This window comes from Strix uralensis, chromosome 11 (assembly GCF_047716275.1).
Source record: "Strix uralensis isolate ZFMK-TIS-50842 chromosome 11, bStrUra1, whole genome shotgun sequence".
Taxonomy (NCBI): domain Eukaryota; kingdom Metazoa; phylum Chordata; class Aves; order Strigiformes; family Strigidae; genus Strix; species Strix uralensis.
In genome coordinates, this window is record NC_133982.1 from 10,313,268 (window position 1) to 10,338,846 (window position 25,579).

Genomic DNA, 25,579 nt, shown 5'->3' on the forward strand with positions numbered 1-25,579 from the left:
TCTCAAGGTGGTTTGTTTTGTTTGTTTGGTTTTTTTTTAAGGCTTGAGCTCTTCATTCCATACTTACGGGAGGCAGATGGGGGGAACGGCCCTTGCATGGTGTGATGTACTTTCTGTTGGAAATGCAATGCTGAACCTGCTCAGAATTAGATACCGTACTAATACCACAGCGAGTATAAACTTGTACCAGGGTTCCAAGAATAGCAGTCTGCAGTAAATACTGCATCAAAGTACTACAATTTTTTTGTTTGTCTTAAAATGTATTTTCACCCTGAATTAGGTGTTAACTTGATTCTTCTAATGAAAGCAACATTTATGGGTTCTAATAAATTGTTTAAAGTATGTGAGGGTTCTGGCTTTTTTTTTTTTTCCTGACTTTTTAAAATTGGATTAACTTAGGGCTTCAGCGAAGTCGAGGTATTTTGACCCATCAGCGGTTACAGCTTGTTTTTGTCACGTGTGGGGCAGCACCAGCACGTGCTCCCTGGACATTCCTAAGCCAAAACTCTGCTTCAGCGGCAGCACCCGCACGCTCGGGAATGCGTGTAGCAGCGCCGAGATCTGAGCTGCTTTTGAGGGTATGTAAGAGCAACGTGGCAGTACTGTACCTGCTGTGGGAAATCTTCCTTAAATCCCTCCTTGTGTAACTTTGATGCAGTGTAGAAGCCGCTTGGGCCGGTCCTGGCCGCGGTGCATGTGCCTGACCTGCTGCTCCACCCCTGCAGCCGCTGAGACCAGTGGTCAGACAAACAAGTTGCTGAGAAGGTGCCCGAGGGGAAGTTGACACCAAGGGAGCTGCCCTTTGCTCAGTGCCTGAGGACGCGCTCCTGCACCGAACCCAGGAGCTGCCCGCTGGTACGGAACCAGGGAGCCTGGGTAGTTAGTGGTGAGGGAGCCTGGGTAGTTAACTGGTTTTCAGCGAGGTAACTTGGTTTACAGCGAGGTCTGTGCTGAGGGGCAGGCACCGATGGTCACACCCAGCTCGGTTTTTGGTGGATCATCTGACCATACCCTGACCCAGCCTGGTGTTCCCTTTCTTTCCCAGTAATGTGACGGGTAGGTAGATAATCAAATTTTATTTTAGCTTCTTGTCTTCTAGAATATTAAACCATTTCACGTTATTTCTTTGAATCTGCACAGGTGTGGTGCTTTCGAAAACAACAGACCAAACCTGCCCCTTTCCCAGCCGAAGCAGAACGTGCCGTTGGTGCTCAGGGACTGTTTCTGTTTGTTGGCTGCCCTGAGCCAGACGGTAAATGATCCGCAGGATTCCTTAGTGTGGTTCTGTTCGGTCTGATTTTCCCTGTAACCTGATTATTTCCGTGTATGATACAGACTGATGCTATCTGGCATTTCTAGACAAAATCCTTAGCTAGCTGCTGTTGGGAAAGAGGTGAATTTTATAATTACAGTCTTGCTATAACTGTGCATAATCAATTTCTTACTACATGTAATTTTTTTGTTGTTTTCTTGTATGCCACAGGCTGTCTCTTTCTTCCTATTTAAAACAGTCCCATGTTAAGTTTTTTTAGCTCTAACAATAGTAAAAATTCAAATGCTGCTCCTCTTGCTAAACCACCACCCCTGAATTGCCACAGTGGTCACCTCAGGTGGGCCATGAGTTGGTCTGGAAGGGGCAGCCGAGGGCTCGTGGCGCCCACTGGTGCTGGGTTCCAGCCAGGCTCGGGCCAGTTGGGACAGCACCAGTCAGAGCTGGTGTGTGACCAAAAAGTGACCCAGTGCTCTGCTCCCTCTTGGCCAGGGAACAGCCCCCGGCCCACACCCGCCGTGCTTACAGCTCAAAACGGGTTAGGGAAGGTGAGGAAAAGAAATGGGTTTTGTACTGCTTGAAGAAGATGGTAAAATGGCAAAATACCAGCCCGGCCGGACACTTGGCCTCAACCAGAATGCGTACTTACGTTTTTCTGTTCTGTTCCTTGAGAAACTGATACAGTTTTACAGCTTATTTCATAATCAGCCAAGGAAGGGGGAAGTACAGAGTTATGGAGAGACACAACTGTCTGTTGGAAGACATTTCCCCCTCTGGCTGGGCTGGTGTCTCCTTGGCAGAACGTGCAGCGCCGCTGCTGCCCCCCCAGTGCTCGGCGATGTTCTGGCAACGGGCAAACGTGACCAGTTCCTTCTGCTGCTGGGAGAGCATGAGGAGCCTGAGCAGCAAACTGCACGTGTGAACTGTAGGCTCGTTCTGCCTCTGGATTTTGGGAAAATACTTGGCTGAAGTATAGCCCCTATAGAAACAGAGTTTGGTCTTGGTGGGTATCCTTTTAAGGAAGCTAATTTCAGTCACTAAGCACTTTACCCTTCATTATTTAGTGATCCAATGTTTAAAGAATTTTATTTCTAAGGGGAATTGTTCTGTCAAACAAATTCCACTAGTAAAAAAAAGTCTGTGTTCTTTTGGGAAAGTGCCCGTGTTTTTGGAGCAATGTTCCTTGCTTTTTTTTTGTTTCATTTGTTTTGTTTGTAGGTGGCTTCCTTACAGCTGTTTTCAGAGCCATCTCCCCTCTCACACACGTGGCTCCTGCTGCTTCCTCCCCCTCCAGCAGTCGGTCCCACGCCGCCTTCGCATTCCCATCTCTCCTCCGGCCTGTGGCTCTGCCTTGCTGCCTTCCTCCTCCTCCTCCTCCTCCCACAGCAGCAGCCGTCTCTTGGGGACGGGGTCCGCACTCCCTGGTGCTAGGGCCTTCTCCCCCTCTCCCTTGGCCTCTGCAGCAGCTGCTGCTGGGAACGCCTGCTCCAGCACGCTTGGGGTGGTCGACTCAGGGTGAAGAAAGATCTTGAACCCCTCTCCGAGCTGGAAAATAAACATCTGAACCACCAAGACAACACACAGAGGCATCTTGCTTCTTCCTGGAGCTCCCTGTCCTCACCCTCCTGTGAGATTTGTGCTTTGTACAATATCCTGGGAAGCAACAAGTCCCACTAGTTCAATCCTGTCTTAATGCAGTAGCAGCGCTGACCAGGGGGAACTGCTTTGGCTGTAAGGCAGCTCCTAAAGCAAACGTCCCCAAAGGCAAAGTAGCCCAAAAAAATGGGGCTTGCGTCATTTTTACATGCTGCTAGAGATTACAGACTCACAAGTTACTCTTTCATGTTGTATTTTTTTAAAAAAAACGTAGTTTGCTGACTAGCTGAAATCTGTAGTTCTCACCCAATACGTATTTCACCTCCTTTGAGGAAGGGGGAGGCCTGAAGAAGTTATAAAACTGCATTTGCCTTCAAGTACAGAGAAGAGCATGTGCTGAACAAAATGCAATAAATCCATGTCTTTCTAATAAAGGCCTATGGAACACCAGCCCACCTTTTAAAAACATTAATTTAAAATATTAATCACCGATCTGCCGCTTTGCATGACTACACCTAATGTATTCAAAAGACAGGTTCAGTTCAGCACCGCTATCGGTGTTTATGACTAGAACTAAGAATGACTAACCTATCTTGATTTTGTTTTTTAAAATGTAATTTTGAAATCCCTATGCTGTTTCTGCTGAGCCAATACCTGTTTCCATGGAAATTGCAGCACACAAAACGCTGACATATTTCAGAGCGAGTGAGCTACTTAAACATCTGCTTCCCTGAAACCACCAGCTCGACTTCAAAATAAAACTGGCTCTCGCGTTTGGCGGAACGGGTTTGCAAGAAAAATCAAACAAAGCATCTTTACGTGATGGCCCAGCCCAGATTTTTAAACAATATATCCCGCTAGCGAAAGCAGCTCGTTGACTTCTTAAAGCTCAGGTTATAAATAACTTTTAATGGACATGGCCATGCATTTAAGGAGTAGTCTCTTGAAAAAAGCGGCCAATAGGACCAACGAACCTTTCATCTTTTCATCCAGTTTTTGTAGCCACTTTGAAGTGCTTCACATCGACACAGTGCTCAGCGTTGGCGCTGGGAAGAAAATTGGTGGTTAAGACAAGCGCCAGCAGCCCACTGCAGCCACGGCGGCCTGGAAAAGCCAGGGTTTAAATCCAAACTCAGACTAGATTTGCTTACCAGCACTCGCTTTAGCAGCCAGGCACATCGCCCTTCTAGAAACCATGTTAGGTGAATTTTAATACAATCCTTTAAATTGAAAAAGAAAAAAAAAAAGAGCATCAGCTGATAGAAGGGGTAGAGCACACTTTATTTTGACTGTGCTGGAAAACTAAAATGATTTCAGTTATTCCTTTTTTTCAGAATGGTTTCTGATTAGTTCATTCTTTTCCCTACACCCACTTTTTCAGTCCATAAAGAGTAACAGCTCCACCCTCACATAACCCTGCAAACACACCAAACTGGGTTAAATGTATTTATGGGAAAATGGCCTTCCCACTGACTTGAGATTGAAGGGAAGAAGAAAAAGCACTATTCAAAAGAAACACACACACAAAAATCTATTCACCCTCTTCTGTTTTTCCCCAGTCTACATCTGAGCAACCTGCATTCACCTGTGAGACACTGGTGGCCAACAGCTTCGTTCTTTCTTAGAGACATCATATATTTTGAAGAGTGAAAAAATTTTCATTTTTTCTAGGTTGAAGAAACCAGTACATTTGGAGTAAAAAGGACCTTTGCTGATAATCCTGGATTTCTCCTTCGCCTCCAATTCTTCCCCCCCGCCCCCCCCCCCCCCCATGAGCTTTCCTGCTGTCCAGCATGGCTGAGGACCCCCAGACTCAGCCTATGACCTAAGCCAGGCCTCCCAGCAGCACTAACTGCTCCCCATGTTGTGCTCATCCAGTTCCAGTGTCATCAACCACGATGAAACCTTGGGGATAAAAATTTAAATAGCTTTAAAAAAGCAAAGCTTGGAAATCTTATCTGGCAAAAGGTACAGAAATGGGTGGTTTTCATAAAACATTAAACAGCGTATGATACATTTTGGACCCAGATCAAGTGTCAGGAACCACGGTGGTTGGCGTTAATTATTATAACAGAAAGGTCACAGACTTCTTGCTCACCTCTTCCTGGCCTGTTGTCTAGACACAGCTCTGTATGCAGGGGTAAGAGAGGGATTATTCCCAAACATGCAGAGTTTCATCTGCTAATAATCAGCACAGAAAACTTAGGAAATTGGACAAGAGAGAACAAATTATCTTGGGCTCTGTCTAACAGACATTTTTTCAAATGTTAAATACGTTTCCATTTAGAGCTGTGGTTAAGTACACAGGAAGGACACTTGCATCAAGAGTTTCACTTTTTGAGTATCTAAAAAAACCCCAACTTTCAAAACATAAGGAACGTCATAACATGGTAATTTTCCTTTTGTATTTATACTTTTGTGTAACTGCTATGACATCCCAATCACCGTCAGAGCTAGCAGTGACGACACGCATAGTTTGAATTACCCAAATCATTTTGCAACACACCATAACACTGCAGAAGTTTTATTATGGGGTGGCCCAAAGACTTTACTCTCCCTTTCCTTCCCTACATTTAGTTTTTCAAACTGCTAATCAAAATCATACCGAGAGCAGCAGTAAAATGGAAAGGTGGTTGTTTGAGAACAGCAGGCAGGGGCAGAGGCGCGCAGGCAGGCAGCGGCGCTCAGCTCGTTCCTGGTGCGAAGGCTTCAGGCACTCGCCACGGGTCACGCGTGGAGGCTCCCATTATTCCGGGTTTCTTCCTCCGGTCCGTGGAAAGGAAGAGGCTCCTCCAAAGAGCTCCATCTCCTCTTCTCCACGAACACGTGAGGGAGGGATCCCAACTGGGACGCTGAGGCTGAACGCAGTGCAGGACTGAGCCCGGGCGGGTCTTGCTCTAGGGAGATGGCTCCGTTGGGCCCAGGTTGTGACACCCTCAGTAAGGGCATCCAGCACACCAGCTCCCACCAAAGAACCGTTCACCTCCTTCGGAGAGGCGCAAGAAGTAGCTGTGTTCTGGACACGTAGGCACGGCTGGAAGTTTTCCCTGTAATTCAACCCTCTTCCACTTTCCTCTCGTGCTGTTTCAAAAGCCAAGTCCAGGAACTGCCGCTGCGGCTGCTGGGTCCCAGCCCGCAGCATGGGCACCTCCATGCTGAGCTCAGGCCGGTGGCAACCAAGAAGGTTTTTTTGGGGGCAAAACCCATGTTCAGAAACACCTGCAGTCACACCGTTACCTGTCTGCAAAACCTAGGGGAACCATGAGAGGCGTGGGGTTAAACAAAGCGCCCAACTCTTTGAGGGGACAGGATGGCAGCACAGCAAGGGCTGGATGTCCCCCTTCCGTAGGAACAAGATGCAAACCCCAGATTCTGGCCTCCAGCGGAATCACGGGGTAATTAAAAATCCGATAGAGACTGCAGCAGCAGGGTTACTGGAAGAATTGCTTTGAACCTATTGTGAATTATCTGCATCCATTTAAACACGGTGATCTCTACCAATTTTTTAATTAAAGAGTAACAACACTTTACAGCTTCAAAGCACAGTACAGATAGAAAACTAATTCACATGTAACAACTGAGTGAGGAAGTTTAGGAAAATACTGAATTCCTCAAACACCGAGAGCTGATACCATATCAAAGACCAAGAAAATTCTTGCAGTTGTCCCATTTCCTAAAGATTTCAAATGCAAAGTTACAAGAGAACAAAACACCTATACACTTTGCATAAATAACCAAACTTTAAAAACCCTAATTATAGAAGGCTATACTTTAAAAGCACTCACAAGTCCATGTAAATGAACACTCTGATGCCAAAAATATTTTGCCCAAGGTTAAACTGGGAAAATACATCTTCCCAAGTCATTTTTGATCAGCAAGCGATTGCAGTACTTTGTTTTTATGCCCAGCCCTGAAGAGAAATCCGACTTGAAGAGACATTAGCATACAAATGGGATATGAACTTTCAAAGCTTATGCAACTGTTACTCCATTACAGACAGCTCAAATCAATTACGTTGTTAAAAATCAGAGAATAAATCTTTGTTTCAGTTTAAAATATGAGTACTCCCTTATACCTCAGAGACAGACATGAAATTTGAAGCTGGTAAAAATTCAGAGGAAGGGAAAAAAAAACCCAACCAGAATTGACTTCATGTTCTCTCTGCCACTGTTATTTTCCTCCCTCCCCTCCTCCTCGCTTCACTGTTCCTTTCTCTCTCTCCCCCCAAAAAAGGGATGGAGAGAAGGAGACTCGGTTTTCCTCTTAAGATGACTTGATTCAGTCTTCAAACCTCCTAAGTGTGAAATCCGGGGGGTGTTTATCCTGCTTGGTGGGAAAAACCTCAGCATAGCCATGACTACATAAATTCCAGGTACTTCTGTGACGAGCAGAAGAAAAACAATTAACAGTAAGCTGAAGACTTTGCAGCCAAGACTGAAGGATGATTTCAACAAGTATGAGATATGTAGACACCTACAATGAACAGTCAAAGAAATAACTCAATTTATTCCACGTAGCCCCGACTGTCCAATTCTCTAGGTTTTCAGTAAACAGGCTTTGCCAACGCTTTCCTAAAGTTACATGGATCCCACAAAAGCTCAGACTCACGGATGAACCTGTTTTAGTTTAAACATCAGGAAAACCAAACAGATGGGTGGTAGCTCGCCAAAAGGTAAAAAATGGATCTGTATGAAACAGATTAAAAATAACCACATTTTTCAGAATTTTAATAGCTGCAAAGAGCATTCTGCTCAAAACACTCTGAACGCTCAAGTGACGAGATGAAAACAGACTAAATAACTGCTGGGGTATGTATTTTATTAAATGTTATCATTTTACATTTTCATATAGGCAAAATCATAAACAGTGAAAAATCCAAAGCCTGCAGAGCAGGAGATCTCTTGTAAGCAAGTATTTGGCAACAGAACATTAAATGTTTTCGGTGAATCACAGCATGATTTGCCTGGAAAACACAAGGTTGACCAGACTTTACACACGTCGTCACGCCCTTCTGCTTCAGTTATACATTAATACGTGTGGCAGACCCTCTGCACAGGCAGTTTATGAAAGCTCAGTTATAAAACATGCCATCAAATCTCCCCCCCAGTTCAACAGACGACCTGCCAGAGGCCAAACCAGTACTAAGGGAGGAAGAGGAGCCTGGTCTTTATCGGCCACTGCGTGGTACATCCACTCCCTGGGCTCTTTTCTGCACAGGGAGCCGGTCGCTGCTCACTTCAAACCCTCCTGTTCCCCAAACAAACACCCGGGTGGTGTGTGCGGGCGGCGCGGGGAGAACTCGCCTCCGCTCCACAAGTTCACTCTTCCCCGGGTATCTTACGGCAACTGAAGAATTCACATACTTGCACGTGCCCCAACGAAGCATGAAAAAAGTGATTTCTTCAACTTCCACATGCCACAAGAAAAGCCTGAATTTTATTTGAACTCATGACATTTTATCACCCTGGCGTGGTTTAACCCAGCCGGCAACTAAGCACCACGCAGCCGCTTGCTCGCTCCTCCCCACCCCCTGGGATGGGGAAAAGAATCAAAACCAAGTAAAACACGTGGGTTGAGATAAGAACAGTTTAATAATTGAAATAAAATACAATAATAAATAATAATTGTAATGAAAAGGAAGATAACAAAAAGAGAGTGAAATAAAACCCAAGTCAGACACGTGATGCACAGTGCAGTCGCTCACCACCCACTGACCGATGCCCCAGCAGGGATCTGCCCCTCCCGGCCAACTCCTCCCAGTTTCTATACTGGGCTTGGCGTCATATGGTCTGGAGTAGCCCTTTGGCTAGTTGGGGTCAGCTCTCCTGGCCATGCTCCCTCCCAGCTTTTTGTGCCGCTCCAGCCTTCTCGCTGCCAGGGCATGAGAGGCTAAAAAATCCTTGACTTAGTATAAACACTGCTGAGCACCGACTAAAAACATCGGTGCGTTATCAGCATTATTCTCACACTAAATCCAAAACAACACTGTACCAGCTACTAGGAAGAAAATGAAATCTATCCCAGCCAAAACCAGGACATACCCTAAAACTGTGTTTTTCAGGTAGCAACAGTAAAATTGTTAGCACACGCAGTCCCTTACTAAGCTTGCTCAAAACACGGGATGTTACCAACACTGCTCGTGCATCCTCAAAACAGTGAATCGACAAAACTGATTAACAGCCAATGTTCTTACATGTTCCCAAGACAGAGAAATGTGTATAATGGAGCATGCAAAAGGTTTTCTTCCATATAAATATATTTAATACCACTCTTTTGTCTGCATATCGGAGAAAAGCTGGATTGAAAAATGCTATTTTACTTGAAGCAAGGTTTCTGAGGTCCCGAGTTCTTAGCAGAATCCATTCCACTGTTCAACACCAGCCTCTGAAGAAATTCTGTATCTGACAACTTTCTACTTGATCCGTATTACAGAGAATTTCAGCATGCCATAAATCTAGCTGTCAACTGCAATCCTTATTCCAGGACATATACGGAACTTCAAGTAACCTGTGACCCAAGTACGTAACTTTAAGTTAAAGCTTAAGTAACCTGGAGCCCTTCTTCGAGGAGAAAGACCAGAATATTTAATAGGATCAAAAAAATCTTGCTGCAGTAAACTAGAAAATGTGAGGTTGGGTGCTTTATATCACTGTGGAGAAACAGCAGAGTGTTGTGCACTAGCTAGAGCCTTCTAGCTGATTCCAGGACTAAGGAGACAACCATATTTCCCTAATGCAGCACTGGTTTAAATAAAATAGAAAACAAAACCAGCTGAGGGCATATATACCCTTTTCTGAGAATGCAGTGGAGTTTTCAAGCCAGCCAGAAACAGAGTAATGCTATTTATGCAAGAACTTCATGCCAGTATAGAAACCGTAATACTCCAATTCCTCAACCTGTATCACACTCCCCATGTCACCACGGGACCATTAGCACCGGCACTCTACCGTTTAACTTCCTAAAACCGGACTTGACCACTCGTGGATGGGTATTTTTCTTCCCAGAGGACTGTTTCATGACAATCTTCAACAACACACCCCGCTAGATCAAACACACAAAAAGGTTCAGGGAAATCTGTGCTCGCCTTTGTTTCGGTGGGGGGATACAGCACCATATGAATTCCCGTTGCTGTCAGCTGAAGTGTCAGCAGCGAGAACAGCAAGTCTATAGCTGCTCCTGGACAGACAGCTTGGATCACAGACGGCCAGGCGCCAAGGAGCAAGCGCAGCCTGGGAGCTGCTTCTCGTTTAAGCCAAGTGCATGGTTCTGTTTACCTGTTAAACAGAACTTCTTCCCTTCAGATAAGCAGAAGAAACAACAAATACTGGAAACAGGTAGTTTTAAAAATATAAACCCAAACAAGAATCATTTTGTTTATACAACAACTCTCTCTCAGTCATGTCACAGTTGTTTTCACTTTGGCAAAAATAAACTAGATTGAACTGCTGTGCTCAGAGTACCAAGTGGCATCTGCAGGAAGGATGCTGAAATACCAGAGAGAACCAAGAGACCCTCACCCTCCCAAAATATCCAGGGAATTAGACCCTTTCCCCCTGAAAAAGCAAAGCCCGCAAGGCAAGATTTAGGATTTCAGCTTATGAAACAGAACTCTGAGGGATGACCCGATCCCTACACATGGGTCCTGCCACATGGAAGAGGAACTCCAGCAGCTTTTGGATCTTGCTGAGAAGCGCTGGACGCAACAGCTGGAAGTTAAACTCAACCCCCTAACTGCAGATACTTGAAAGAGCCTGCCAAGAGAACCTGGTGGACTCACCAGTGCTCGATCTCTACAACAAACAGGGAAGTCGCTCTAAAGCATGTCATTTTAAATGAACATATAAACACAAAGCTAATGGATCAGCAAGACTTAGAGAAAAAAAGAGCAGAGAGGAAATCATAAAATATGAAGAATGGCCTTTCAAATGAGCACTCAGAGTATACCATTTCAAGAATGTGCAACGTTCTGGCAACTATACATTTTTCTCCTTCAGTTCCTCTGTAAAGTGAAGAAAACACACACCTAGAATATCTCAGTCTGACAGTGCCTGAAATCCACTGTCAGGGGAAAAACCCGCTGCTGCCAACACACGAGCCTTTTCTTTGAGCCGAACACACATTCAAAGCCTCTAATGCTTCATGTGTACGCAGGCGGACGCCGCATTATTCAGCATTTTTACATTTTACACACGCAGAGCTAATGCTCTTTTCACAGTATACACTAGAACATGGGGAACAGGTTACAGCAGGTGGACCTTTGAACTTCTGCCTTCACAGCAACATCAATTAGCAACATGATTTTACATTTTCCCACCTGACGTGTGGCAAAGCTCACAATCCTGCTGGTCCAATAGCCTCTCCCTGACACGGCTCAGAACCAGGGAACGTGAGGAGAGCACAAGACCACTGGGAAAGATGTATTTTAATATTCTGTAGCGCAGAAAAGTACAGTTCTCATTCCCATAAAGATTAGGTTGAACCCTGAGACATATGCTTTAACCTCTCTTCTAAATGTTTTTTTGGCTTTCGTTATAAATGCACTCAGCTGTTCTGGTATTCACACAAATATCTGCTCACTTCGAATCCTGCTGAATGACTTCCTCTGGCAGCTAGTTTCATTCTAATTACATGGTTTGAAAAAGTATTTCCACCTACCATTTTTCAAAACTCCCACTTTCTAAGTATCAGCAAACGTCCTTTTGGGTTTGTACTATGAGACATCACAAAGTTATCTTGTCATACTAGTTCTTCTTAATGGACTGACAAACTTAATTAAGTTTTAACATGTCCAAGCTAACCTTTTTCACAGCTGATCATACAAAAAATATTCAAGTGCTATGGTTAATGAGCGTGTTTAGAAATACTCTAGTGCTCTAAAGGAATAAGGCTACCTGTTCTGAACGAGGACTATGCTGTTTCCACTGCCTTTTTACCACAGTTTCTTAAGAAAAGAGGTAATAAAAATCAGCTTTACAATGTCTTCTGCTAAAGAATATTACAGTCCTGTGATAGAATTCTAAAACAAATCCTGGCTTCACAGCAGCAGATGTGGTTCAGTTTAACAAGCCAATAAATATTTTAAGTGACTAGAGAGCTGGGACTCTTATAATATGATCCAGGTTTAAAAGCTAAGAAGGGAGTCAACAGGTACTAGAAAAAGAAGACGCACAATACCTGTGTGGGTTTCTGCCTACAGCTAAATTAGAGAATACGGACACCAGCTACTTTTGCAAAAGCATTCCACTTTGAGCAATACCTTGAGAAGTTATCCTAATGCCGAAACATGTTAACCTGAGGACTGAAGGTTTCTGTTTAAAAAGCTCAGTAAATAAAAGTGATCGTCGATAGAAAAATTAGATATACAAGTTCAGTAGGATGCAAATTACAACTCTAACCTGGCTACATCCTCTTAGACTTTACTGCACGAGATGGTCAAGCTGCTTCATCAAATCAAATACTAAAGCACGCGGCATCCTCAACATTTCACACCGAAAGAGGCTGCCTAAAAAAAAAAAAAAAAGAGAAAGTGGAAATAAAACTTCACGCTAGCCTCCGCAGGCGTCTTAAAACTGCGACTCAGACCACAAAACCAGCACTGCCCGTGCTCTGGAGGGGAAGGTAAAGCGCCATAAGCCGAGCGTCCAAGGGCAGGGCAAGATCGGAACTGGCAGCCGCCTCCGAGCGGCCACTGACCGGCCGGGGGGAACGTGTCGAGGCCCAGAAGGGACGCGCGGCCCCCGGGGCAGGGGAGGGGGCGGCCGGAGCAGCCACCGGCCCGCGGCGGGGACGGGGGGCGGCCTCCCCCGGGCTCCCGGCCGCTTGTCTGGGCGCCAGCCGCCCGCCCCTCCGGCTGCAGCGGTGGCCGCGCCGCTTCCTCTCCGGGGAGCGCAGGAAAACGCTACTCCCGCCCGCAACCGCTTCGCCGCTCCGCCGGGAATCCCTCCCGCCCGGCCGCACCGCCGCCTCCTCCGGAGCAAGGAGGCCGGGGGAAGGAGAACCGAGCCGGCCCGGGCGCCCGCTCCCCCGGGAAGGGCCGCCGCGACCCGGCCTCAGGGCGGCCAACGGCGGGGACCCCCCTCACCCCGCGGCGGGGCCCCGACCGCTCCCGCCTCACAGCGCCCCCCCGCCTTCGCTCGCGCGTTCCCCCCTTCCCCTCACAGCTCGCCCCTCGCCTCACCTCAGGGCGCGGCGGGCCGGGCCCCGGCGCCCAGCGAGCGAGGCGGCCGTTGCCCCCTCAGCCTCCCGCCCCCCGGCGCCTTGAGGCGCAGCCTCCGCCCTTCAGCGGCGGCTCCCGGCCCGGGGAAGCGGCGGCCGGGCCCCTTCTCCCGCCGCGCCGCGGCCCGTCGCTCTCCGCCCTCCCCGCCGGGCCGGGCCCGCCGCCTCGGGGCGCCGCTCCCCGCGCCAGGCCGCGGCTTCCCTCCTTCCCGGCCTGCCCCGGCGCCGCCGGCCCCAGGCCCCCCTCCCCCGGCCGGGCTGCGCCTGCGCGGCGGCCCCTCTCCCCATCCGGGTCCCTCCGTGCGGTGTAGCAGGTCGGTAGGCGGGAAATGGCGACTGGCTGCTGAGCGGCTGCGGAGCGCGGAGCCCCGGCGGCGGTGTAAACACAGCGGCGCCCGCCCGGCCCGGCTCGGCCCGGCGCGGCCCGGCCCGGCCGCCGGGGACCCGGACCCCGGGGGCCCGCCTCCCCGGCACCCCGCACCCGCAGGTAAGCGAGGCGGCGGCTGAGCCAGCGCGGGGTCCCAGCCCGGGATCAGGTGGGAAGGGAAGGGGTGGCCGCTCCGGAGTGACCGGCGGGAGCCTCCCCTCAGGGCCTGCCCCGCGGCGGGCCCCTGCGCCCCGCGTCCCCGCCCGCCCGCCGGGCTCCGCGCCCCGCTGCCTGTGGAGACACCCCGTCCCTCCCTCCTTCCCTCCCTCCCCGCTCACCTCCCCTGGCCGGCCGCGGAGGCCAGCCGAGCCCCGGCCGCGCCGGAGCGGGGAGGGTGCTCAGCCCTCCCGGGCCAGCCCCCGGAGGAGCGGTCGGCGCGGCTGTCACCCCCGCGCCGACCCCCCCCCCCCCCCCCCCCGCGCCTGCCCCTCTAGGCCGAGGCCTGCGGTGAGTCTCCGCCGCCCGTCCCGCCCGTCCCGTCCCCCGGGCGGCGGCGGGGGGGCTGCGCGGTGCGCCCCGGGGAGGAGGGCGAGGGGGGCGGCGGGGGCGCGTCCCGGGCCGGCGGAGGGGGCGTAGCTCCGCGGGCTGCATCCCAGCCCCGGCTACACACGGGCGGGCCATGCCCGGCGCTGGCTGCCGCGGGGCGCAGGTCGCGCCTGTTGCTGGCTGCTGCTGCCGTTGTTGTTGTTGTTGTCGTCGTCGACGGGGTGGCAGCGCTGGACGTGCCTGTCACCGGCTGCGGGAGGTGGGGGGACACGGCCGGGGGGCTGCCGCCGCGCTGCCTCCTCTTCGGGTGCCAGGCACCGGCGCGACGCCGCGGGGCTCCCGGGCGGAGGTAGGCTGGTGCGGAGGGTGGCAGCACGGCTGGGCAGAGGGGAAAACACCAACTTTCTGCTGTCACTTGCGAGGGCAGGAGGGCCGGGGGCGGCTGTGAGGTACCGGCCAGGAGGGTGCAGGACCACCGCCATCTCAACCCGCTGCCGCCTTCCCCGTCAGTCCTGGGCACGCAGCGTAAGGCATTAGCATGTTGCATACCACATTGATTATCTGCTCGCTTCTGTGTTACTAAAGAGTACTGTACAAGCCTGTTACTCAATTTTATGGTACTTAGGAGCACATGAGAGGACAGGTCTTATTTGTGGCTGTTTTGGTGAGCTCTAGCCTAGATCCGCCCGGGATATTTCTTCCTCTGGGAGGATGATTGTGGCACTTGTTGTGATCCCAAGCCTATTGTTTCTGGTAGGGCTTTTTCATAGTCTTCCAGGTGCTTATGGTGCATTTTTAAAAGTAATTTTGAGACTGTAATTATTGGCTTTGTCTTTCTTGATAAGTTTCCCCTGTTACAATACAGTAGTCCGTGAAGAGGATCTCTAAGTATAACTATTACTCTGTTGCCTTGGGCAAATCACAACCTCTTTTGCCATTTCTCCATCAGTAAAACGGGGATAATAATACCTCGGAGAGTTGTTACAAGAAGTAGTTAATGTTTGTAGAGGGCTTAAAAGACCTAAGTGTTATTAATTAAGCCCCATGACACATTAAGGTAAGAGTTAGTGAACCAGGTTTACACATGGATGAACCGAGGCAGGAAGAGCTTATGATTTAGCCAGAGTAACATACTGGATCTGTGACAATAGCAGAAAACAAGTTGTAACTACTTCACGCTGTAGGCACAAGCAAACAGTTCTATATAACAGATATGTTTCCAAGATTATTTGCCCATCCCTCACCCCCTCCTTCCAGTTTCAAGCTTTTCTACTTCAGAAGGTTTTGCCTCCTGTGTGACTTCCAGTTGACTGGATAGCTCCAAGGACACTTGTGGCTTGCCCACTTAAAAGTGTTTCAGCAGTTTTCATAACAAGATATATGTTCTAGGATGCAAGCCAAGTCCAGACTTAAATTCCATAAAACATTCTCCACTTTTCCCCTGAAAACATTATGTGGAACTTAGTTAAGACTTGATCCTGTTCCAGTCAGTGGAGTATGCACTGAAGCTGACATTCCTGTTTCATCTGAGAAAGTTCTTTCATTAAAGAAAAAATTCTCTTGTCAGTCTGTCCCAAAGATTTAATGGTACAGTTAGATCATTTTTCTAAAGATGTAAACATTCCACATATGCTGGAGCTGTACATGCATTTTCATAATTTAAAGGTAATTTTCCATCTTCAGACTTCCACCACAAGTGTTGATAACTTCCTTCCACTGGGTTGATTCCCCAGCACACTGACGTGACACTGTTGCAGGCTGAATAGCATTAAGCAGTTAAAAAAAAAAAAGTCTACTGAATTAAAAAGGAAACTTAGTCTTCATCTTACAAAGTTTTTCCATACTGTATTGCCTTTTATTTTCTTTGATCACTTGTAATGCTGCTGAGGTTGACACCAACAAAAATAGTGTTTGCAGAAGACACTAAGAATCACATTTTCTCTCTGACAGTTTTCTATGCAAATATTTCATTCCCGTGGAAGAAACCTTTTCATAGGTGTAAGTGGAGTAATAACTTGGAGTACTTGCACATTTTGGTAAGAACCAGTGCTGAAAGTCAGACTGAACTATTTTGGCAAGACCTTGGGAGAGAAGCTTGAGCAGGGGCTTGGACAAGATGACCTCCAGAGTTCCCTTCAACCTCGACCATTCTGTGAGTGTGTGAGAGCAGCATGTATTAAGTAGGACTGGAATTTGGCAGAAATTTGAAGTTAATGTGCATTTCTGGATGTATGTATACTTTGACAGAAAGAAGCTTGAGATTTCTTGCCCTTCTGAAGGAGTAACTGGAAGCTCCAGCACATCATCATGATCATTTCAAGATCACCACTGAAGTCAGTGTAATTGTAGAACTCTAAAATTGCCTTTTCCAGTTTACGGGTTTGCAGCTTCTCCCTGTTCAAACCCTGTACAAGTTCTTCCCTACCCATGTGTTTTCAGCCTGGTCTCCCTAGGGGAGCCAGTTCCTCCGTATCGTGGGTTTTGGACTTTGATAATGTCAGCACAGGACTATTAGGATTATCCCAGATGTAAAGGCTGTTGTCTGCCCCTCACACTCCCCCTGTGACTGCGTCCTTACTCCGTACTTTCTTAGGAGCATTCCTCTCAGACAAGTGCCTTTCTCATTCATTACTGTGAGCAGATCAGATATGATGGTTCTTACTCTTATTAGCCCAGAAAGTAGAGGACTAAGTCTGAATGAAATTCTTTCATTCGCTGGCAGCTTACATTACCACTAAAGTGTTGGCCCCAATCTCTTGTAAATTTTAAATGGAAGATTGTTTTTCATCTGTTGTGTATGAAAAGTTCATTTGATGTTTATACATCCTGGATAAGTCTTCAAAAACTGCAAATATGCACCATAAATGCATAGTTGACTAATCAAATTCATAATGGATTACAATTTTAGGGGCAGACTATTTAAATTGAATCATGCCGCTCTGATCCTGTAAGGGAACAGTAAGCTCTTTACAAGCTTGTTTAAAAAGAGTAGCTGTCTCGGGTGGGGATTTTGACAGCGTCAGGCCTTGCAGCGTACTTTAAACACAGGTTAATTTGCAGAAGTGGTGTTAGTTGCAGTGCAGTCTATCTCTTCTGATTGCTTGGAGGAGAAACTCACATGCACCGAGATGCTTGAAAGCCAGTGTAACATGTTGTTTACATGTTGAGTTGCCTAGATGGCCATTATTTAGTATTTTAGAAAAATAAATATTTTACATTCACAGGTGAAGACATTTTCAACAGCACTTGAAAAATTAAGTGTGAAATCATCCACATCTAAAGCAATCAGTTTCAGAGGTTGGATAGTAGCTTCCCAGTTGGCAGTCTTAACTTTTTCTAAATAGATTACTTCCCAATCAGATCAGTTTCAGTAATTACTTTGATTAAGGTCCTCTTAACTATGGAAAATGAGAAGTTCTTTCATCATACCTCGTGATCCAAGGAAAACACTTGTCAGGACAATCTAGTGTAAGAAAATAATGAGTTGAGTATCAGCCTGAAGTGTCTTTTCACCTTTGCCAGGATGTGCGATCTGACATACGTCCCTTGTTGCCTCGGTTTCCCTCTCTGATGGGTCAGTATTTATGGGAACACCAAGATCTGTGGACAAGCCAAAGGGAAGGAAACATGCAGCCGCTGGTGGACAGGATTAACTCAGCAGCCGCATTGATCTCTGCTGTATTGTGACATAAAAAATACAGCTCCCCGTGGGGAAAGTTTTATGAGAGCCCAGCCCCATCAATCAGATTTCTATGCATCCAGCTAAAAATAACCCTAAAGCCAACATTTAGGAAGCCGCGTGTCTGTTGCATTAGATCTAATGAGGATCCTCTGTCCACTCCGTGGCGTGGATGCCAGAGTCATGTATAAGAGAGGTGATGGAAATTGAAGTTATCCCTAATAGTCCAAACTCCTGCCTGAATTCAGGATTTCTTTTTTTGGGTGAGGAATCTAGTTAGAAGGCATGAAACGCTTCTAGATTTAAATCCATAATATTTATTGTAGCAGTGCAGGTTTAAGTGTAACATTATAATGAAGATAAGTTTAACTGAAAGGAGCTGTTAACTCCCCTGCATCTGGAAAACAAGCTATGCATACTGAAAGCAGCACAATGCTGAAGAATATATCCTATTCATTGCCAATATACCAAGTGTAAGTGGGAGAAAAACTCTAAAACGTTTGGATTGGAATTTACCTATAAATAAATTATTTTATATATATAAACACACACAGTGGCAACACAGCAGGAGTGCCATTATCAGCAGAGCGAGGCTGGGAAGGTGATACTGTAGGGCATGTTAGCATCCTTGGAGCCTCGTATGAAAGAAAAGGAACCTGTCCTTATTTAGGCTATGTTTAGGAATAGCTAATTTAAGTTAATAAATTAACAGGAACTCAGATCAGATCAGAGCAGTTGTTCTAAGCCATTTAGCTTTAGCTGCACTGATTCAGTCTAAATCATAACTCAGTTTACTTTGGGCCATTCTAAAACATGATTGCTTTGGTTCACCCTATGTTTTAGGAGGTGCTAATTAGAGGAAGGTAGGTAATTCAATCTAAGGATTAGACTATACCACAAGGACTTTACTGGCACAGCAATCCCAGCCTAGTTAGCAGTAAAACCCCTACACAGAAGGGTTCCTCTGGCCAGCACAAGTTGCGTTTGCACTTACTAGGAGGCTTGTTACCCTGGCTGTATTTGACTAGGGAAAAACAGTATTTCCCCTTCCTTTCACATTTCCATCAGGTGGTATTGTACTGGTAAAGATTCTGGTTTAGACATAGTCTAACATAGTTTTCCTTGGTCTAGACAGGGCTTCAAGGATACTCAGTATCTTTGGCTTAGTATGCAGGGGCTGAAGGTGCCAGAGCAAAGAGTCTAATACAGGTGTATTTATTTCTTACCCTCTGTGGTGGGATTTTGCATCATCCGTTGTAGTTTCCTCTAGGCTCGCTCTTCTGCAGTTTACATCTCATAGCTGGTGTTTTCAGAGTATTTGCTATTTCAGGAAGGGGTGGGCTGGCTTGAGTTAACAGCTTGGCTACAGTCTCCTTTGTCCTTGCTTCATTTTCCAGTAGCCTTTTCAGATGTGATAGCACTACCCAAGTTGCTTCTCTTTTCTCCCTTTCCCAGGAACTTCTCTCATTTTACTATCCTAGGGGAGCTCATTTAGGTGCAGCAGGCTTCCTTTTATATGAAATAATGCCTTTGGGCTGTCGTGTGATGCCTGGTCACCTGATTCAAATCCATCACCTGGGAGGGAGATAAATCCTAGAGGTGAGAGCTGAGCTCCTTTGCTTTTGAAAATGTGGCTGTGGCACACTGCTTGTACTGCAGTTGTGTGTCTGAGAAATGATGAGAAAGAATGGCTGTCAGAAGTTAAGAAATAAATAAAGAGGATAAGAGAAAGCTAGTTACTAGTAGTATAGGGGCAACTGTTAGGTTGTTTCTGTGTTTGCTAAAGAAAAGCATAATATGAACTGAAGTTTTAAGGTTTGCTTTTGGGGGGGGAAAGTGTAGAAGAAGTAAAGGAAGTAATTTATAAACAGCAGGAATATCTTCAAGAACATTAAAGGTATTTATGGGCTTTGTGTATACTAGATTTAAGTATAGTATATTTGATTGAATTACCTAGCTCAATATATTTGATGCCTTAAACTCGTCAAGACCAAGCAGCTGGAATTAAATCGATTTAAATATGTTTGGAAAACCTTGTTTATGTTGCTTATCAAGACAGAACTGATGAGTATTAAAAAAGAAAACAAAAAAAGTTAGTGGAATCTTGATACTTTTAACTTATGTTCTTAAAAATACAGATTTGGAAGAAACTTTTGAAGACTTGAATGTAGCTAAAATGATATTCTCAAACAGCTGTAATGACTGGATTTAGAGTTCCTTAGTTTTGTATTGCTTAGGGACTAGAAAGCTTACCAGCACTCTTAGGAGAAAGTCTTTGAGAGCTCACTTGGAAAAATGGGCTGTATAGATACGGTTTTAGGTGAAGAGGTGTCATGCTTAATTGTTATGCTTAATTACCCTGTCGGACTTATTTGAAGATAATTCTGGTTTGATAGGAGACTGGTTTATTATATACCTGCAAAATGTTTCATCATGTTCAATCTCAAAGATTAATAGTTAATATAAAAATGTCCTGAGTCAATTAACATAATAGGGTTCCAAACCATAAAGTAGTTTAAGATTAGGAAATAAACATTTGTCATCAGTGGTCCATGCTTTCAAAATTAAAAAGTTATTTCAAGAAGATTGCTCTTTGCTCTTTCTCCTCTTTATGCATTTTCTGTCCCCTTTCAGTTTAGGTGCTGTAAGGTTAGAGGAGTAGGTGTAGCTGTTAATGTGCCATTTACTTTGTTGCTGGGAGTTTGAAAGGCTCTGTGCCTGTGTTTGCAGATACTTTGTCAGAATTACTAGGGTAAAGGGCTTTTTTTTTTTGGTTTGTCTGATGGTTTAATTTTATTTTTAAACTAAAGTAACTGTGCTGATAAACCCGCTGCTGTTATATCAGCTTACTCTCAGAGTGTTGTCAGTCTTCATCTCTGTTGCTGAATAGTGCGATGCAGTAGGAACAGACCTGTGGAATGTGTCTGTTGGTGTTGAGGACTTGATGTCCATGTTGTTTGCATTTCATTTTAACTCGGTCTGGTTCCATGTCCTTTAGTGGTTGAAGTGTATCTTCCAGTTTTATTTCAGAGGACTCCAGTTGGTGTGCTCTGAGATGGCTTTCTCACGTGAACTGAAGCACTGTGAATGGGACGATGAGGAGATCTGTTTTAAAAACTCACACTAGATCCAAACTAAGAAACTGGTGCAGAATTATGATAAACAACATCTTGCCTTATGAGAAGGCAGAAGATGCCGTCTCACTTGCAAAGTTTTTGTTTGCGAAAGGAGAAGCACAGACAAACTGAAGAAGGGACAAATGTGATGTGAAAAGGCTGTAAAAGAGGGTTTAAAGCCTTCAGTCAACCATCACAGGATAGAAGCAAATCATGTAAAATCTGTGCAGAGTTTTCTAAATGTCTGAACAGATGCTTTTTCACCTGTTACTTGAGTGCCATAGCTCAGCTCTGCTCTTTTCCCTCTGGCTAGATGGACACTCCTCATCTCCTGCACAGGGTCTGCCGCGTTAACTCGGTTTGTAGTAGATGGTTGTTTAAACTCATCTGGGCGGACTTGGTTTATCCTCTGTGTTCAAAGAGAGTTAAAAAAACCTAATTTCTGATTTATAACATACATAATAGTGAAAGGATGAGAGAATGATTCCCCCCCCCCCCCCGCCCCCCCCCAACACACACACACTTTAATGTGCAGGTTTTTAAATATTCCTCTGTAGGAGTTTTGATCCACTGTAGTGCTCAGGGACAAAAGTTGTTCCATTTACCTGAATGGTGTGCTTAGCATTTTTCTTCAAACTCTATTTCAGTTATTGTCATATTGTGTCATAAATGAGGATTCTTCTTAATGAACCACGAGCACAAGCTAAAATGATCTGGTTAGTTATATGTTGTTTCTTGAGCAACAGAATTAATAAGGTCTGTTTTCCCCCAGACTCTTATTCCTTTGTGCCTTCCAGCCCTCTCGTCTCCTGTAATACCTCCAGACTCTCTATCCACAGTATTTCAGGCATCCCCACCTCCAGTCAGAGTACCTCCTGGTGCCCAAGGTGCCTCCACTGGGTTTGCTTGCTGGTTGAGCTGGAAGCAGGATGCGGGGCTGTTCAGTCAGTGCCCTGTCTGCTCAGGAGCTGACCTTACTTTCAGAGGGGAGCTGCGAAAGGAGACAAGGTGGAGTGTGTCTGTGTGTAGCCAGAGTGGATGTGGAGTAAGGACTGAGCTGTGGCCATTTGTCGGTTATTGGGGATGCTGAAAGGGTCTCTTACCTACATAGCTTTTGATTTTTCAGAAAACTTGTAGGAACTTGGTATGTTTGAAGTTTTTCTCCCTCTGTGAAATTGGTTTGAGGTTGGTCAGTGGGTTCTGCATTTGCCAGAGGAGGACTGACAGACACACAGACAGTTACGGACAGTGCAATTGCATAAGCCTTATTTTCTCTAGAAACAAAGCTGTAAAAAAAAATCAACTGTAATAGAAAAAGCTTATCAATGCTAAAGAATACAGCCCATCGAGAGTACAATAAGCAAATGAAACCCATGACATAAAATACTGTTGCTTTAAAAATTTGTGACTGGATGGTCTTTGTTAAAATAATGTGCCAGAAAATAAAAGGAAAAAGTAAAACCTGAATAGTTTCAGTGATCACATCGACACAAAGCCCCAGCCTCATGGCTGATACTGGAGCAGCTGCGGCTGTGGTTCCACAGCAACTTAGAACAGTCTCGTGGCTGCTGCAGTCCCACGGACCAGCCAGTGACGTGGGCCAGGACCCATCCCTCGGCCTTGAGAGCAAGCGGCGTGACACAGGTTGCATCCTCCCTGCTAAGCGCTCTTCCTCCAGCGCAGAGTGACCTCCTCTGCCCTGCCTGTGGGGAACGGCCCTCTCCTGTGGAGTGCTTTGAGCCCTTCCTGAGCACCGTCCGGGAGCGCGCTGATGCCTCAACAGTTGTGTTACGTTACATGGTTGTGCGTGGCTGGTCATGGATTGGTGCTGTAACCCTGTGGCCTGGGCTTGCTGGTTCACTACTACAGCTGTGCTTTCCCCTGCCAGGAGTTGTATGTTTTTATTCCACCCCTTGCTCCTATGATTCTGTGTCGAAACATTTCAGTTTACTAAGCTGGCCTAAAAATATGGCTAAGTGGAGGGTTAGCTAAGTGCCAAAGCTGCCTCGGGGAGGGTGCAGGAGGATGACGGCACTGAGATTGGCTCGGGCTGCCATGGAGCCACAGCCTGTCAGAGCAGCAAACTCTGTCATGCGGGTGGGAGTGAGCTGTGCCGGAGAAGGGGAGGCTGGAACTCCCTGTGCCAGCTGCTCGGCAAAAACCAGCGTCTTGCAACTACACGCTGAAAGGCAGCAAAGTCAAAGCTCCTTAAACTGACTTTGCTGTCAGAGAAAACATCACTGAACTGTAGGCTGCCTTTTCTTGCCCTCTCCCCCTACCTGCTCCCCCTTGGTCATGATACGCAATAAGGGATGTAGAGGAAGGAGGTATGGAAATCAGAAAGCATTCCTTCTATTTTCATTAAAACATTTATAAATATCAAGAATACTCTTCCATGATTTTGCTGAATTGTTTCTTCAGCACTTCTGGTGACAAGTATTGTGTGCTCTGTCGGATTTACTATATGGCACAAAGGTGACAACTGACTTTCTTCCACATATTTGTTTGGTATTTAAGTTAACTTGCATTAAGTTTGGTATTTAAGTTCCATGAGGTCTCCTCAGTATCTGGAAAATTCTTCCAAATTATAATGTAACTGCTTTGTAATGTAATAAATTAACCACTGTCAAGAAGACTTGCATTGCTCTGGAACGTGGCATGGCCCTTTCTCACCCTTGGGATTCCTGTTGGGGAGGCCAGTTTTGCTCCCAACGCTGGGGAATGACTGGAAAAAATCCAACAACCGTGTAAGCTCATAGGTGGTAGCAGCACTTTTTGTTCTTGCAGGTTTCTCTGTTTTAAAATATACAGCTATAGATCTATGGGACGAGCGTGGAGATGAGTGGACTTGGGCCGCTTCTCCATTCAGATTTACTAGCGTAGCATATGAATCCGTGCCCCGGGACACAGATGTGCAACCTCCTTTTTCTCTGACTTGCAAAGTCTCTCTGGGCGTACTAAAATGCTAGCTGGTTTTGCATGGTTTTTCTTAAGAATGTAAACCTGCACCATACAGCATCAGTAACAGCAGTATTAGTAGTTCTATAGCTCTTTCCTTTTTCTCAGACATAAACTTTCCAAAGACAAGACACCAGTAAGACTTTCCACTAGACAAACAGCATCTTCTCACTCAACAGAGCATTTCCCTGTTTGTTTACAGAGCCATATCTGCTACTTTACAGCCATAAAGTTATTATTTCATTACATAAAGTAGCAGAGATATGTTCACCAAACTGGAGGCAAATAGCTTGTGAAATAAATAAGTGAAATTCAGGGTAGAACCAAAGAAGAAAGGAAACGTTATAGTGTGTATGCAGATCAGTTTTGGCTTACAAAACTTTTGTTGCTGTTGATAACTTGTGCTTATTGTACTTTATATTACTGGAATATTGACCAGAAACTTCCTGTAACTTTCTACTGCCAACGAGGTTTGTTTTTTCTTGTGGATTTTTCACCCAAAATAGGGGGGAAAAAAATAATGAAAGAAATTAAAATGTGTAAAATAGCCTCGTTGTGATGGGATCAGACAGGTCCCTGAAACTCGTTTCAGTTAAGTTTTTGAAACTGAATGAGATTCAAGTTCATAACATCTCAATAATATGTTTTTAAGGTTGTATGTCAAAACATAATTTCACTCACAAATTAGTAAAGCTGTTAAAACTTTAGCACTTATTTTCATATCAGTTTTAACTTAGGTACATGCATGAATTAGCAAATTAATCTCAGAGACTGAAATTTATAAGAATGAAGTTTTCCATGCAAGAAATAGGCCAGAATGGGCTATGAAAAAATCAGGTTTAAATCAGCATGTAAGTGTAATGGAAAATGTTCAGTTTAAAATTTGTATGGACAGTGACTGATAAAAGTCTTGACTGTGATGGCATTTTCCCCATTTTTAATAACAGAGTTGGTTGATTTTTTTATTTTTAAATCAGGAAAGCCAGGTGTGAGAAGAGCATAATAGCAGCCCCTTACAAGGTAGAGAGCACAGTTTAAACTATTTTTAAAGGTTTTGAAGCTATACAGTGTGCCAAGGAAAAATGTTTTCCAGGGCAATAAGAATCATATTATCATTTAAAGAGTTTTTATCCTACAATAAAAATAGTCTGCTATTTTTAAGGCCAAAGGAGCAGCCAAAAACCTTATCTAGCCTTTTAAAAGATAGCAACCTGACAAAGGCCTGTGGAATATGTGATTGTGGTTCTGATCCCACAGGAAGATTAAGGTGAAGTTGAGCAAGGTTAGGTTTTCTGGAGCAAAATGCAACTCTCTTGTTTGTGTAGACCTTGCAAAAAATTACTAGCTTCTTGTAACAAACACAGGAGTTACTCCATGGCTTCCATAGTCCAACACAGACTTACTTGGGCTTATTAATACTCTTGATTTTTTTTGCCTTTTTTTTTTTAATTAAGAAGATAACTAGTATGGATGAGATGAACAATTAAAAAAAGTAACTAATTAGGATTTTTTTGTGGTCAGGCAACATCCTGGAAGGTCTGTTCAGGAAGTGTTTAGCAACTTGTCTATACCACGGGTTGTAACAAGAGGGAGATGACTTCCAAAAATAGGCTCCCTGTGTGCCTAGCAGCATGGATTAAATGTCCAGAGAGCCTAATATGTCTAAAGACAGCTGGTCTGTTCCAGAATCTCAACAGGAACAGTGCTGGTTCTAGTGGAATTTGTTATCAGCTCGTCTGAACTCAAGCACTGCAAACTTTTTTCAAAACATCTCAGCTATTGGTGAGCTTCACAGTATCTGAATATGACTGATGTAAAATTCTTGTCTTGGC

The 25,579-nt window shown here is 45.6% G+C and overlaps 1 protein-coding gene across 4 annotated transcripts in view; it reads left to right on the forward strand.

Annotated features, from left to right (window-relative positions):
- Positions 1-12,464: 12,464 nt before the first annotated feature.
- Positions 12,465-25,579, forward strand: part of CTDSPL2 (CTD small phosphatase like 2) — a 46,409-nt gene continuing 33,294 nt past the window's right edge. Inside the window, exon 1 of one of the 4 annotated variants that reach the window (XM_074880560.1) lies at positions 12,465-12,484. The gene's annotated coding sequence lies outside the window, so the exon portion shown is untranslated. Of the gene's footprint in view, positions 12,485-13,348; positions 13,569-13,945; positions 13,956-14,292; positions 14,344-25,579 lie in introns of those variants that run through there. The other 3 variants (XM_074880564.1, XM_074880562.1, XM_074880559.1) reach the window with 3 other exon arrangements.